General features: G+C 45.4%; 1 protein-coding gene across 10 annotated transcripts in view; it reads left to right on the top strand.

Moving 5' to 3' along the window:
• The window catches only part of IRAG1 (inositol 1,4,5-triphosphate receptor associated 1), a 136,154-nt gene that overhangs the window by 37,895 nt on the left and 86,009 nt on the right, over positions 1–12,250 (top strand). For 3 of the 10 annotated variants that reach the window (XM_073216186.1, XM_073216184.1, XM_073216188.1), the window contains exon 2: positions 3,131–3,249. The exons of 5 other annotated variants lie outside the window; for them this stretch is intronic. The gene's annotated coding sequence lies outside the window, so the exon portion shown is untranslated. Of the gene's footprint in view, positions 1–3,130; positions 3,250–4,778; positions 4,989–12,250 lie in introns of those variants that run through there. 2 more of the 10 variants (XM_073216187.1, XM_073216191.1) reach the window with 2 other exon arrangements.

Raw genomic sequence — 12,250 nt, 5'->3', positions numbered from 1 at the left:
ATTTTGGACACAGGAGACCCAGGTTTTTGTCCTGACTCTTGTTTCCTGCATGTGTGATCTAGAACAAGTCACTTTACTTGTCTGAGACTCTATTCCCTCATCTGTAAAATGGAGATATAATACCTTCCTCACAGAGCTGAAATGGTTCAAGAGCCCATATATATATATATATGTACAGTGTGTGTGTGCTAGCTGTGTAGTAGGCCCTGGTTTGATGAAAGGCATGGTCTGATTCCTAGAGATTTTGCTTTCAGAAGGAGGAAGGCACCAGGTATGGAGCAATTGCTCTGGACCCGTGCTATGTTCCCACAGCTGGAGCACTAAAGAAAGCTCTCTGCCCTTAGGCTTGGTAGACACAATTAATACACAGGAAGGGGAAACCACTGTGTGGCAGATGGGGCAGCTATCATAGACCAGAGAGCACACAGCATCCAGGAGAGGTCAGGGAAGGCTTCCAGGGGAGGCAGCCTTAAAGGTCACACCTCAGAGTCCCAGCACCTAGCATAGTACTTGACACTGCAGAGGCGCTTCACAAACATTTCTTGAATGAATGAATGGTTTAAGCAGGCACTATGAAGGACTTTTCCTTCTGACTTTCCCAGGCCAGTTTCTGCATATAGATGCTGGTGGTCACTTCCCAGAACAATGCTGGGAAGGGAGGGAAAAGGGGGTGAAGTAGGACAGATGAAGTAGCAGAGAGAGGCACATTAGGAACCAGATGTTCATTTACATTTTTTTTTTTTAGCTGGGGGTGGGGTGTGGTTGAGTAAAGGAAGAAATTTTATTTTTATTTGGAACAAAGTTCCCAAGGTGATAAGGTGCTGATCCTGGCTTTTCAGACAGACTACTCCTGGCAGTTTGCATGGCCTTTGACAGATTTCATGTCCTGGACAAAATATCAGCTTGTCTTTTTCCATCTTTGTCCCCATCCTAAGGAAAGGACAATTTCAGGTTCAGAGGCCAGAAGATCTAAGAAAAAGGTTGTTGATTGATATTTGGCCCCACTGTTGGCTTCTGAGAGAGTCTGCCTAGGCAGAGCAGGACTTGATGTAGTCAGGGTCCCACCAAGTCCCATCAATCCAGTTCAGTTCCTCTCGCCTTCTCCCAAAATAAGGGACCAGGGAGAAGGCCAGAGGAATGGGCAGTTCCAGGTGCTAGATTGCTAGGACCCTCTATCAGAGTCTGTCTCCTTGTTGCAGCAGGAGTTGGGCCATGTGTCCAGATTTGGGTTTGGAGTCTATGACTACCTTGAAAACCCTCATGCTCTGCTCTGTTGGGGAAGAGATGGTTCCAGGAGTGCCATACAGCAAACACTGGAGTGCTGGCACATTTGAGCATGTGCCACCAGCAGCCATTTGGGAAGTGCTTTGGCTACTTTCCAAGTGGAGGTGGAAGGGCCAGTGGGGTTGCTCTGTGGTTTTCTGCTGGGTTTTGGTTAAAGCTGCAAGTCCTACTGACAAATTAAATCTGTCACTTTGCAAAGTACTCCTGGATGGTCGAGCAGAGGCAAGCAGATGGAGAGGAGGAGGCCCTGCTCTTTGCAAGGTTTTAATTGGTAGGATCCTATGGGGGAAAATCTGCATATCTGTGTGGCAGAGAAAACAAGAAGACCAGTTACATCATCAAGAGAAAAACTCAGCTGTTAAGCTGGACAAGCTCAGTGGGGACAGGGCTAAGCAAGGTCATCCACCTGCATATGCAGCAGCCCAGGTGATGTGTGCTCATGTCACTCCAGTAAGAGGAAACTGGGGCAAAGTCCTACCTACTTCTCACATGAGGAACTCAAAGGCCATGATGGGGTCACAAGCAAAATCAGCCCTGGAGGGGTCACTTGACTTCCAAAGGCTTCCTCAAAAACCAGGGTTTAAACTCTTAACCTCTCTGTGTCATAGAGTATGTGACACATTTTCTTTTCCTCACTCATTCATTCATTTATTAATCTATTCAAGACACCCAGAGAGGTGAATTATATGCTGGGCCTGCCATCAAGGAGCCCACTGTCTGGGCCATGATTCTTAATGAAGTGTGACTGAGAAAGGGGAAGGGAGAGGTTGGAGGGGATACTGCACCTGATAGGGGAACCTCATCAGAGTTCATTGGAGAACTACTCGTGCTTCTACCACCCTGGAGATTTATGTCTTTCTTAGTTAATAGAAATTTGCCATATAGCAAAAGGGCTGGGTAGCAAAAAAGGTTGAGAACTGCTGGTGTAGTAACGAAGGATTATAAGACAAAGTGAAGAGCAAGGAGGCAAAGGAAAACACGGGGCTGTTGGAGCCCAGAAGACGGGCATCAGATAGGGAAGTCAGGGCAGGCTTCCCCGTGGAAGTGATATTTGAATTGAACATTAAAGGATGAGCAAGAGTTGTCCAGGGAGTTCTAGATAGGAAATTCCACAGGAACACTCAGAGCCTCAACTAGCATACACTGAAATGAAGACCACTGATACCTAAGTAGTTCATGATCATCAGGTATAAACGGTTCTCTTCAAGAAATTTTTCAGAACACCAAATAAATTTTTTATCTTTAACAATTCCACTATTTATTTTGCAAGTCCTTCTCATTGTTAAAAAAAAAAGGAAAAGTATAGATGTAAGTATTTAAAGTGTTAAATTGAGTTTATCCATAAGTCCACTTGAAGATAACCACCTTTAACATTTGCATTTTAATCTGGACTTCCCTCCCCTGTGGATAGATATAGCCATGATCTATCTACCCATATTTCACTTAAACTGTTTATGCTTAAAAATATATACACTTTTTAAATGAAAGTAGAATCATTTTTTTTTCACCAATAAATACATTGTGAACAGAAACGACTGTGTCTAAACCATCAAACCTTTATGCATCTTAATCATGTTGGATGGAAATGTTAAAATAGAACTTCCTCTCCTATCTTTTCCAAGAAGCCAGCACTGGAGCTTTGCTTCATTCATGCCCACCAACTTTTCTGCCAGGCTGCAAACCAGGGCTGAGTTCAGGGACTAGGAAGTTGTCTACAAAGATGCACCCTGATTTAATGGCCCCAGAGTCTATGCCAAGCCTAGTGCTTGTTTCTGCTCTTTAGAGTGTGTCTGCCTACATCCTTGTGCTTAGTTATCCTTTCTTGCTTTTAATCTGCTGTGGGAAGGAAAAGCAGAAATCTAAGCCTGTGGAGTGCCTGGGAAGGAGTGCACTGAGCTTGTACGTGAAGGCCTTCGTTGCATGAAGCACAAGTGACATTTGTTATCAATATTCTCTTTCTCAGAGGTGAGTAAAGAATACTTTTTCAATATCTATTATGTGTTGGATATATGCATTATTTAAATCTCTTAGCAACCCTTTGAGAGAAGTATCTTAACCCCGTCTTCCAAATGACAGCTTGATCCCAGAGATGTTCATGCTTTGTTGAAGGTCACTGAGCTGTAAAGGCCAGAGCTGGGTGGAACCTGTTCTATTCATTCCCAAGCCCCTGCTGTTTTCTCTATGCCCCATCTCATGCTTGCCACCAAATCCTAGGCTGGGTTTGGATTGATGAAGCATGGCCACTGCACTAGTGAGACTTCAGGGCTTAACCTCTCATGAAGAATGAGGCCATAACCAAGCAAAGGGCTGTTTCTTTGGGCAGTAAATCCAGGGTCCAAATAGAAAGGAAAGATTCGTGGAATCACAAACCACCCAGAGAACAGGAGTTGTAGGGAAAGATGGGGGGGGTCAGTCTTTAGGGAGAGCCAGTATCTGCTTAGCTCATTGGCTTTCTTAGGCAGTGTTCATAGTCAGCATTATCAGACATGATTTGAACTAGATTAATTAGCAGAAAAAATCCAGAGCAACATTTTCTAACAGAATAAATCAGAGGTGGCAACTGGTAGCTACAGACCGAATTTTTCCCAGAGATATGTTTATTTGGCCTGCCTGAGTTTCCCTCATTTTTAGTTAGATTTAACATTTATGAAAAGGAGGATTTCATATTTAAATATCTTGCTTTTCCTGAACAATTGTGAAATCTGGCCAAGAAAGGCTGGTATTTTTTCATGACCTCAAAACTGAATAATAATTGCTATCATTAGATGGTGCCTGTATTCTCTGGTCTTGCTATACTCTGTAACGTAATGAAAGTCTGACAACATATGTGACACATATGTGACAATATTATCAATCCCAACCCAGCCCAGGATTTGGCAGCAAGCATAAAATAGGGCACAGAGAGAAGAGCAAGGGTTTGGGAGTAAACAGACCAGATTCCAGCCCAGCTCTGGTCTTCATAGCTCATTGTGTCATTCATTCCCCCTGCCTAGCCCATGAAGGGTTCGAGTTTGTCACCTCTACATGAGTCTCATTTTTACAGAAGCTGGTTGCCAATTAAAGCAAAGCCTTGGTAATCTGTTTATTAGTAGTGCAGTCTCACTCACTGATTAATTCAACAAATATTTAAAGAGTAGTCATTCTGTGTTTGACCCTGTACTGGATATGGGTCATAAAAATATGAATACTTATTAAAATATCCATAAAAATATGAATAAGGCATAGTCCCTGCTATTGAGGTGCTCAAATTTTAGTTGAATTGAGGTTTGTGCAAATTCTGGGAGAACAGAGAAGTGTGGTAAACTGAATAATCCTCCCCTGTCCCATGCCAAGATGTCTATGTCCTGATTCCTGGAACCTACAAATACATTGCCTTAAATGGAAAAAGGACCTTTGCAGATATAATTAAATGAAGGATCCTGGATTATCTGTGTTGGCTCAATGTGATCGCAAAGATCCTTATAAGAAGGAAGCAGGACAGTCAAACTCAGATGAGAAGGAAATGGGAGGATGGGAGCAGAGGCCAGAGAGGAGAAATGATGCTCCATTGCTGCCTTTGAAAATGGAGAAAGGGCCACCGTCCAAGGAATGTAGGCAGCCTCTAGAAGCTGGAAAAACAAGGAAAAGGATTCTCCCCTAAAACTTGCAGAAGGAACACAGCTCTGCCCACTGAGACTGGTTTTGGAATTCAGACTCCCAGAACTGTAAGATAATAAATTAATGTTGTTTTAAGACATCAAGGTTGTGGTACTTTACACAGCAGCAATAGGCAAATAATAGGGGAAGAGAGAATTTTTTCTGGGGTGACAGAAGAATGGGTTTATGAAGGAAGGGATATTTGAACTGGATCTTGAAGGAAGAATAGGTGTAGAAAGGGGATTGAATGAAGCCCAGGCATAGGGAGGAGGATATGTTCAAGGGGTGTGAAAAAGCAAGGCATGTTTGGAAGTTGACCTTGGTCCATTGTGTTTGGATCGGTGCACAAAGGCTGAAATAGGAGATGAGGCCAGACAGAGGGGTTGGGATCCTGATGCAGAACTGGTCTCAAGTAAAAAGGAACACTCAAAGGTTACAAGAAGGGGAAGGATGATCCAATTTATGTTTTAGAGACAACTCTGGCATCCTGTGGAATGTGGCTGGAAGGGGCCAGGCCAGAGATAAGGAGGCCAGTGAGGCTGTTGCAGTGACTCAGATCACAGAGAGCTATGGCAGGGGTGGTGCCCATGGGAAGGAGGGAAATGATCAAAGACATGTCTGAACTGGAATTGACAGGACTTGGAGTCTAACTGAATGTGAAGGGTGACAGAGGGAGGAGTTATGGTGACTTCCAGGTATCAACTTGAGTGCCATTCACTAGGGTACAGGAGGAGTGGCCTTGGGGGAGGGCAAGGCTGGGGAGAGGAAGAAACAACGGGTTCTATGTGGGACATGGTAAGTGTGAGGGGCCTATGGTATACCAGAGAAGAGTTGTCTAAAAGCAGTTGGCAATCAGATCTCCATAACTTTGCTGTCATGGGGTGATATTAAAGTCACCTGCATTCCTTCTGTGCCCTGGCAGGGGTGGGGGCCTGGGACTGAGAGGCTCAATGGTGTGCTGGTAAATGTTTAACAGCCAGCTCTCCGAGGGAAGAAAAGCACTTCATATGTAGCATTTGCTAATTTCTGTGGTATAAATATTCCCATCAAATTAATAACTTGAAGTCATAGAGCATGGAGTTGAAAGTGCATAGTAACATCATTTTATGGTGATTCCCTCATAAAGAGACAGAAGAAATAGCATCCCAAGAGTATAGATAATAGTAAAATATAGTAAAATAACTAGGATGTGGTTATTTGGGGCATTTATGATTTTTGTTTTCAATATATTTAATTGTAATTTAAATTTTAATGATGTCTTTTTAATGACCAGATCACAAAATTCTTGACAATTTGCATAACAATGAAGAAGCTCCAACAAAGTAAGGTTGGAAGGGACAAGAAATCCACCTCCTTCTCAGAAAGGCTGAAGGAGTCCCCAGGACATACCTGGAAGGACAGAGCCAGGACCCAGACCTAGGAGGTGTTTCTTGGTTTTCCATTCTTTCTGATGGCCCCTCAGTGTCCTGGTCAGCTGCACAGACCAGGCACACCGTGTGGTCCTTGACCCCACAATGGTGATTCATGTCACCCTGGAATGAGTGACTCAGGGAAGAGGGTGCTGGATGGCCTAGAAAAAAGAGAACTGGGCAAGATTTATTTCTGCTGGGAGCTAAATGAAAGCCTCAGATGCTCTTCTGCTGCTCCCAGTGCCTTTGAACTGCCTCTGATTGAGCAATTGCACATATTTCCAAGAAGTGAACATTTTTTTCAAGTTGGCTTATTTTTAAAAAAAGAACTGCTGAAGTGAACAAGCTGGAGAGGAAACCTGGGGAGATGTTCTGGCTTACTTCCTGTCATGGCTGGGGTGGGGGTGAAGGAGCGGGGTAGATGGAGGTCTGGCCCCAGCTTGACCATTTTTCAGGGGGTGTAGAGTCTGAATACCAGGAATTTCAGGGTTTATCCAACCCTCCTTTTCCTCCAGAGTGGTATCTAAAGTCAAATGAGCTTCCCAGGTGCCAGGGAGTTGGGGTGAGGAAGGTACCCTAGCACTCACTGTCATCTGTCCTTGCCCGCATTTGATTAGGTGACCATCATGCTTTCTGTCAGTAACTTTCTGAATCAGCCCACTTAAGACTCTGTCAGGTCTGGCAACTCTCTGCTCCTGGCTACACAGAAATGCCTGCACACAGAAACCTCACAAGGATGTCTGAATGACTTAACTATAGAGTCATACCAAATAGCCATTTCCTCTTTTGGGGTCTCCTCCTCGGAGATTCTGTCTGGGAAATAGGGTCCAAGACTTCTCTGCTCTTGGATTAAGGGATTTTTTCTACCTCCCCAGGAGGTGCACAGGCCCCTTTCTCAGAGACTCCCCAGAGTCTACCTCTCATTGTTTCTACTGCACCTGCCCCATAATCTTTTTCTGCACGTAGCAGAGGGATTTACTCTTACTAGGATGCTTTTTTCCAAATCATTTTCCTATGCCCGAGCACTTTCCCTTTCCTTAAGGGCTAGCCCTTTGAACATACAAGGCAGAGTTGGACTCCCTTTTCTTTACCTCCTGTGGCTACAACCCTCCCCAAGGCAATGAGCACAGACTGGCCTCAATGTTTGTGTGAGGAAAGGGCAATGGGTGGGTGGGGGAAGAGATAAGAGAGGAAGTGAGGGGTCAGCTACTCTTTCAAACCTGCTTTCTCTCTTGTGTGTCCCACACCCCAAGCCCCCGCTGAGCTCAGCGGTGCCCCCTCTTGCAGTCTTCCTCTGGGAGTTAACCCAGCGTGTCCCCCTGGATGTGGCTCTGGCACTGGTCTGCACAGATGCTGGCTCCTTCCCAGGGCTAGGATGAGATCTGAGTCAGGGGATGAAGGCACCCCAGCCAACAGAGCAGATAAGAGATCCCAGGACTAGAGAGCATGGCCAGAAAGTACAGACCCCAGAGGGTGTTGGGGACCACTTAGGGCCAGCCTTGAAGCACCACTAGGCCACAGTCCCTGTGTTCCCAGCCCCTGGGCCAGAGGGATTGTCCTGGGGCAAGAAGTCATCGGGGAAGTACCTTCCAGTCTCTCATCCTCCCCTCTCTGTTGCTTCTTTCATCTGCCCTCTACATCCCGCCTTTGCTGCCCCAGAACTGACCACAGCACATATCTGGGATAACCACAGTACTGTACTCTCTGTAAACCCATCACCTGCAGCCCTGGCTGCCCAACAGCAGAGTGAACATCAGTATCACCACAGTGCATGGCCCAAAATGGGTTTAATCCCAGCCATATCTTTTGGTCTTTTACTTATTTGTCAGTACAGAGGGGAGGCCCTAGCCTAGCCAGGACTGTGTCTCCTTTACTTGCAAGAGATAAATCCAGGGACTCTGGTCTCCAGAATGATCAGCAGACTATCTGGGCCTGGTTGGCTTTTGAGAATGCCATGGTTCAGATAACTCAGCTGACCTATTTAAAGAATGGGGAAGGGACTCATTGAGTACATGCTATGTGTTCAGATACAGTCTTGCTTCTATTTCCTAATTTAATCCTTACCAACCTAAAAGGTAGATACTGCTACCCACATTTTACAGATCAGGAAATTGAGGCCAGGGGAGACTAATCCAGCAAGAAACAAGCATAGAATCAGAACCTAGTCTGCAAGCTCCAAAGTCCTGTGGCAGCACCCCAAGGTTAGGAAGCAGGATGGGGCTATCCCAAGGTGGACCCCTACTAGGGCTCACTTGTGGGTATAGGACCAAGCTCTGCAGCTGGCCAGGCCCAGGGCCCTGCAGAGGTGCCTCTCAGCACTCTGAGCTTATCTCTGATGCCTGTGGTGATTTTTCCAGTGTGTCCAGGACTGCTGGGGCGAGTGCAGGGGGTAGGAAGTATCCTCTCTTCCATGAGCGGAAGAAAGATCAGGAGGCACTGCCAAAGGATACTTTCTTTCACAGCATGAACACAATTACTTATTATTTACTATAAGTAAGCTCTTCAAAATTAGAGACAGAAAGCTAACATGTATTGTGGGGCCTGGGAAGCAGGGGTTCTGGGACCTTCTCTGCCTCTCACTCACAGGTGCGGCTTTGATTAAGTCCTTGACCCTGTCTATAAAATGGGAGCAGGGGGCAGGACTGGCCCTTCTCCAGTGGTCATCCCTGTCACCCTCTGAATTTGCAGAGGGACTAAGAGAGATGTGTGTACAATCACCCCAAACAATTCCCTCCATCAAATTCTTCATCTAGAGATAGCCCAGTGGTATTAATAGCAACCTAATCTCTTTCAAATTCTTTGTGCTGCTAAAATGAAAGCAAAAATTCAAAGCTGAAAGAACAAAAAAACTCCCTTCTGAGAATTCTGAGTCACTCCAGAAAGGTCAGCGGAGTCCAGATTAACCTCTTGTTTCCCAGAAGGGCGTCCGGCTCTTCCCCAGCGCCCAAAGATTAACAGAGAATATGAGAGTCATTTAGCTTGTAGACTGGGTTCTTGGGACACAGTGGTTTCAGAAATGGATTTGGTTTCTTTGGGCTGGTCTCTAGGCTCTGGGAGAAGCATCCTTAGGGCCATTGTAAGAGGCCACTGCTTGCCAAGAATGCCACTCGCGCGCTGGCTGGCTTGGCCTTGCAAGGAGCTGGGCAGTCAGTGAGACCTGCAGCTGACCTCTGGCACTGCCACTCATATGTGATATGATGTTGGGCAAGTCTTTGGGCCTCTGTTTCCTCATCTGTAAAATGGGTCTAATCATAACGTTAATAGTAATAGTATTTCTGTTACCCGCCTCATAGGGTTGCTAAGAGCTCTGAAGGGGATGGTCTATGTAAAGGCCTTTGATGAATCATGACTCCTGAAGATGGCCCCCATGGTTGTTCCTGATGATGGTCCCCCATTGCCACACAGGTGGCCCCTAAAACAAGCTACCACCCCTACCACTGGCTGAGGTGTGCAGGAGGGTTTTCACCAGTTGTGGATGGGCATGCCTCTGCCCACATGGCCACTCTGTCAGAGCAGTCCTCTCCTCCCTCCCACCCTCTCTCCACAACCCACAGGGTCCTACAGTGGCCTTTCCCAATGCAGAGCTATGGTGTTGACCTAACAAGTATGGGAGTTTTACGGGTAAGATATCAGATGGGCAAACTAAGGACAGTTGTGTAAATGGAAGAGTCAGAAGGCAAGTGTGTGAATGGATGGACTGACAGACAGATGAATGGGTAGATTTGCCACCCCACAGTGGGACTCCTGCAACCTCAAATTGTGGGCCCACTCCTTTGCCCTGGCCTGATAACCGGCTGCTTCCTCTGTTCTGCTGCAGAACCCCTGGCAGGGGAGGTAAAATAAAGAAGAGAAAGATGATGAGCCTTGGAATGAGACTAGCCTGGGTTATAATCCTTGGCCAGCCACTTATTAGCTGTGTGATCTCAAGCAAGTTGCTGAACCTCTCTCATCTTTAGTTTCTTAATATATAAAATGGAAATAATAAAACCCATCTCATGGGGGTTAAACAAGATAGCACTTGAAATACACCTAGCATAGTATCCAGTACTCAGAAGGCAAACTAGAACTATCTGATGAATGAAAGAATGAAAAAAAGTATATTCATTTGTTTTCTTTTATGAGCATGGCCAGGGACAGATAAAATATTTATATATGGTTTAGGGACTTTTAGAGACTTCTGGCCTTTTCAATTATACAAATGATTGGACAGATATCCCAGCAGAAGCTTAGATAATTTGTGCCAAGTACAAAAGTAACTGGACCCAGTCTAGTTGCATCCCTTCTCTGCACCTTAGTTTTCCTTCCTGTAAAATGGGCCAAGCTGTATGTTGCTTCATTGGCTGTGGGCCGAATGAGTAGAGTTCAAATTGCTGATTGGCTTTTGGCAATGACCCACCTAACCCTTTACTGACCAGGCTGGAGAGGCAGCAACAAGAGCCCTGAAAATGGGTTAAAGAAAGAGCAGCTCGGAGACCAAACATTCCTAAATATTTTTTTCCTTTTATGGGTCAGTGCTCTAGATCACCACTTCCTGGAGATTGTATTCCTAACTCTGCTACAATAGATCCGAGTTCTGTGTGCCCGTGAGCTCCAACGGAACCCAGATGTCACCCTGGGGGAGGGACTCTGCTTTTACCTTGCTATTTTAAGCAGTGAGTTTATAATAAAGGATCGGAGGGAAAGCAAATGGGGTGAAGCAGCGTGGGAATGGCCTCAGCAGGCAGGACTGCCAGGGCTCTCCCCGAGGAGCACGCGATCCTGTCTTGTCAAGTGTGGGACCTCAGCCAGCCTCCACTCTGCTTTATCCTGTAGCAGCTGACATCTCTTTGTGCTTGCCTCACTTAATTGGCTTCTGTTTTACTTTGCTTTCTGACCCAGGGACTGACTTCAGGTCTTTCTTGAGGAGCAGGAGGTGGAGGAAAGTGAAAGGTCAGAAAAGAAGATGTTTCAGATGTGACTTTGGAACACTATGATCCTGAATCCTATGGGATGGGACCATCATGTCTGTGGTGTGTTGTGACTAGGAAGATCCCAGGATTTCAAGGACTCTCAAGATTGAAAAGGCCGCTGAAGTGAATTTAGGAATCCTATGATTCTTGCCCCAGCCTTTGCTGGAACTCTCCCAGGAGTCCAGAGCTCATTACCTTAAAGAGAAGCCTGTTTCATCCTCAGGTGGTTTCAACTACTAGAGAGTTTTCCCTTGCCTTGATCTGACCTTTCAGTTATTGGTCATGCATTTATCCTTTGGAGACAACAGAAATACAGAAATGAGTTTCAAATATCTGAGAAGAGATTTTATTTCTCCCCACACTTTCTCTTCTCCAGGGTAAAGGTCTTTAGTTCTTTAAAGATAAATTCTATCCCTCTGCATGTTGCTTCCCCTTTCTAAATATGCCCCAGTTTATCTAAATCCTTCATAGCATTCAGAGCACATATATTTTGTTGAGATTAATACATAAAGGAAAGTAGAATGGTCACCTTCCATATTTTAGAAACCATACTCTTATTAAGACAGCGTGCACCTGCACATACATCACACATCATTTTAGGAGGTTTCTTGGGAGATGTAGCCAACTTCCCTGGTAGAATTGGGGTCTGTGGATATTCTTTTCTACCATCAACCTCTGTTACCATGTAGTTTGCCCAGAGCCAGTGATGTTACTGCTGCTGAAGTCCAAGTAAAAGTGACAGAAATTACTCATCTCTGGGGAAACCTGGTGCTCAATTTATTTGTACAGTAAACACTCGGTAGTGGGGGACACAGAGTGCCATGGCTCCATAGCTCTTATTCCAGAGAGCCAGATTAAATCTATCCAGTAGGGTTTCACCTCTTCCTTTAGGCCTCCAGCTATTCCATTCATAGAAATTCCATTCAGCACTTCTGTGTTCATGGCTCAGCTCAAACACCATTTCTTATGTGG

This window comes from Manis javanica, chromosome 11 (genome assembly GCF_040802235.1).
Source record: "Manis javanica isolate MJ-LG chromosome 11, MJ_LKY, whole genome shotgun sequence".
Classification (NCBI taxonomy): domain Eukaryota; kingdom Metazoa; phylum Chordata; class Mammalia; order Pholidota; family Manidae; genus Manis; species Manis javanica.
Note: the sequence above shows the minus strand (reverse complement) of the source record. Positions and strands in the feature narration are given on the sequence as shown.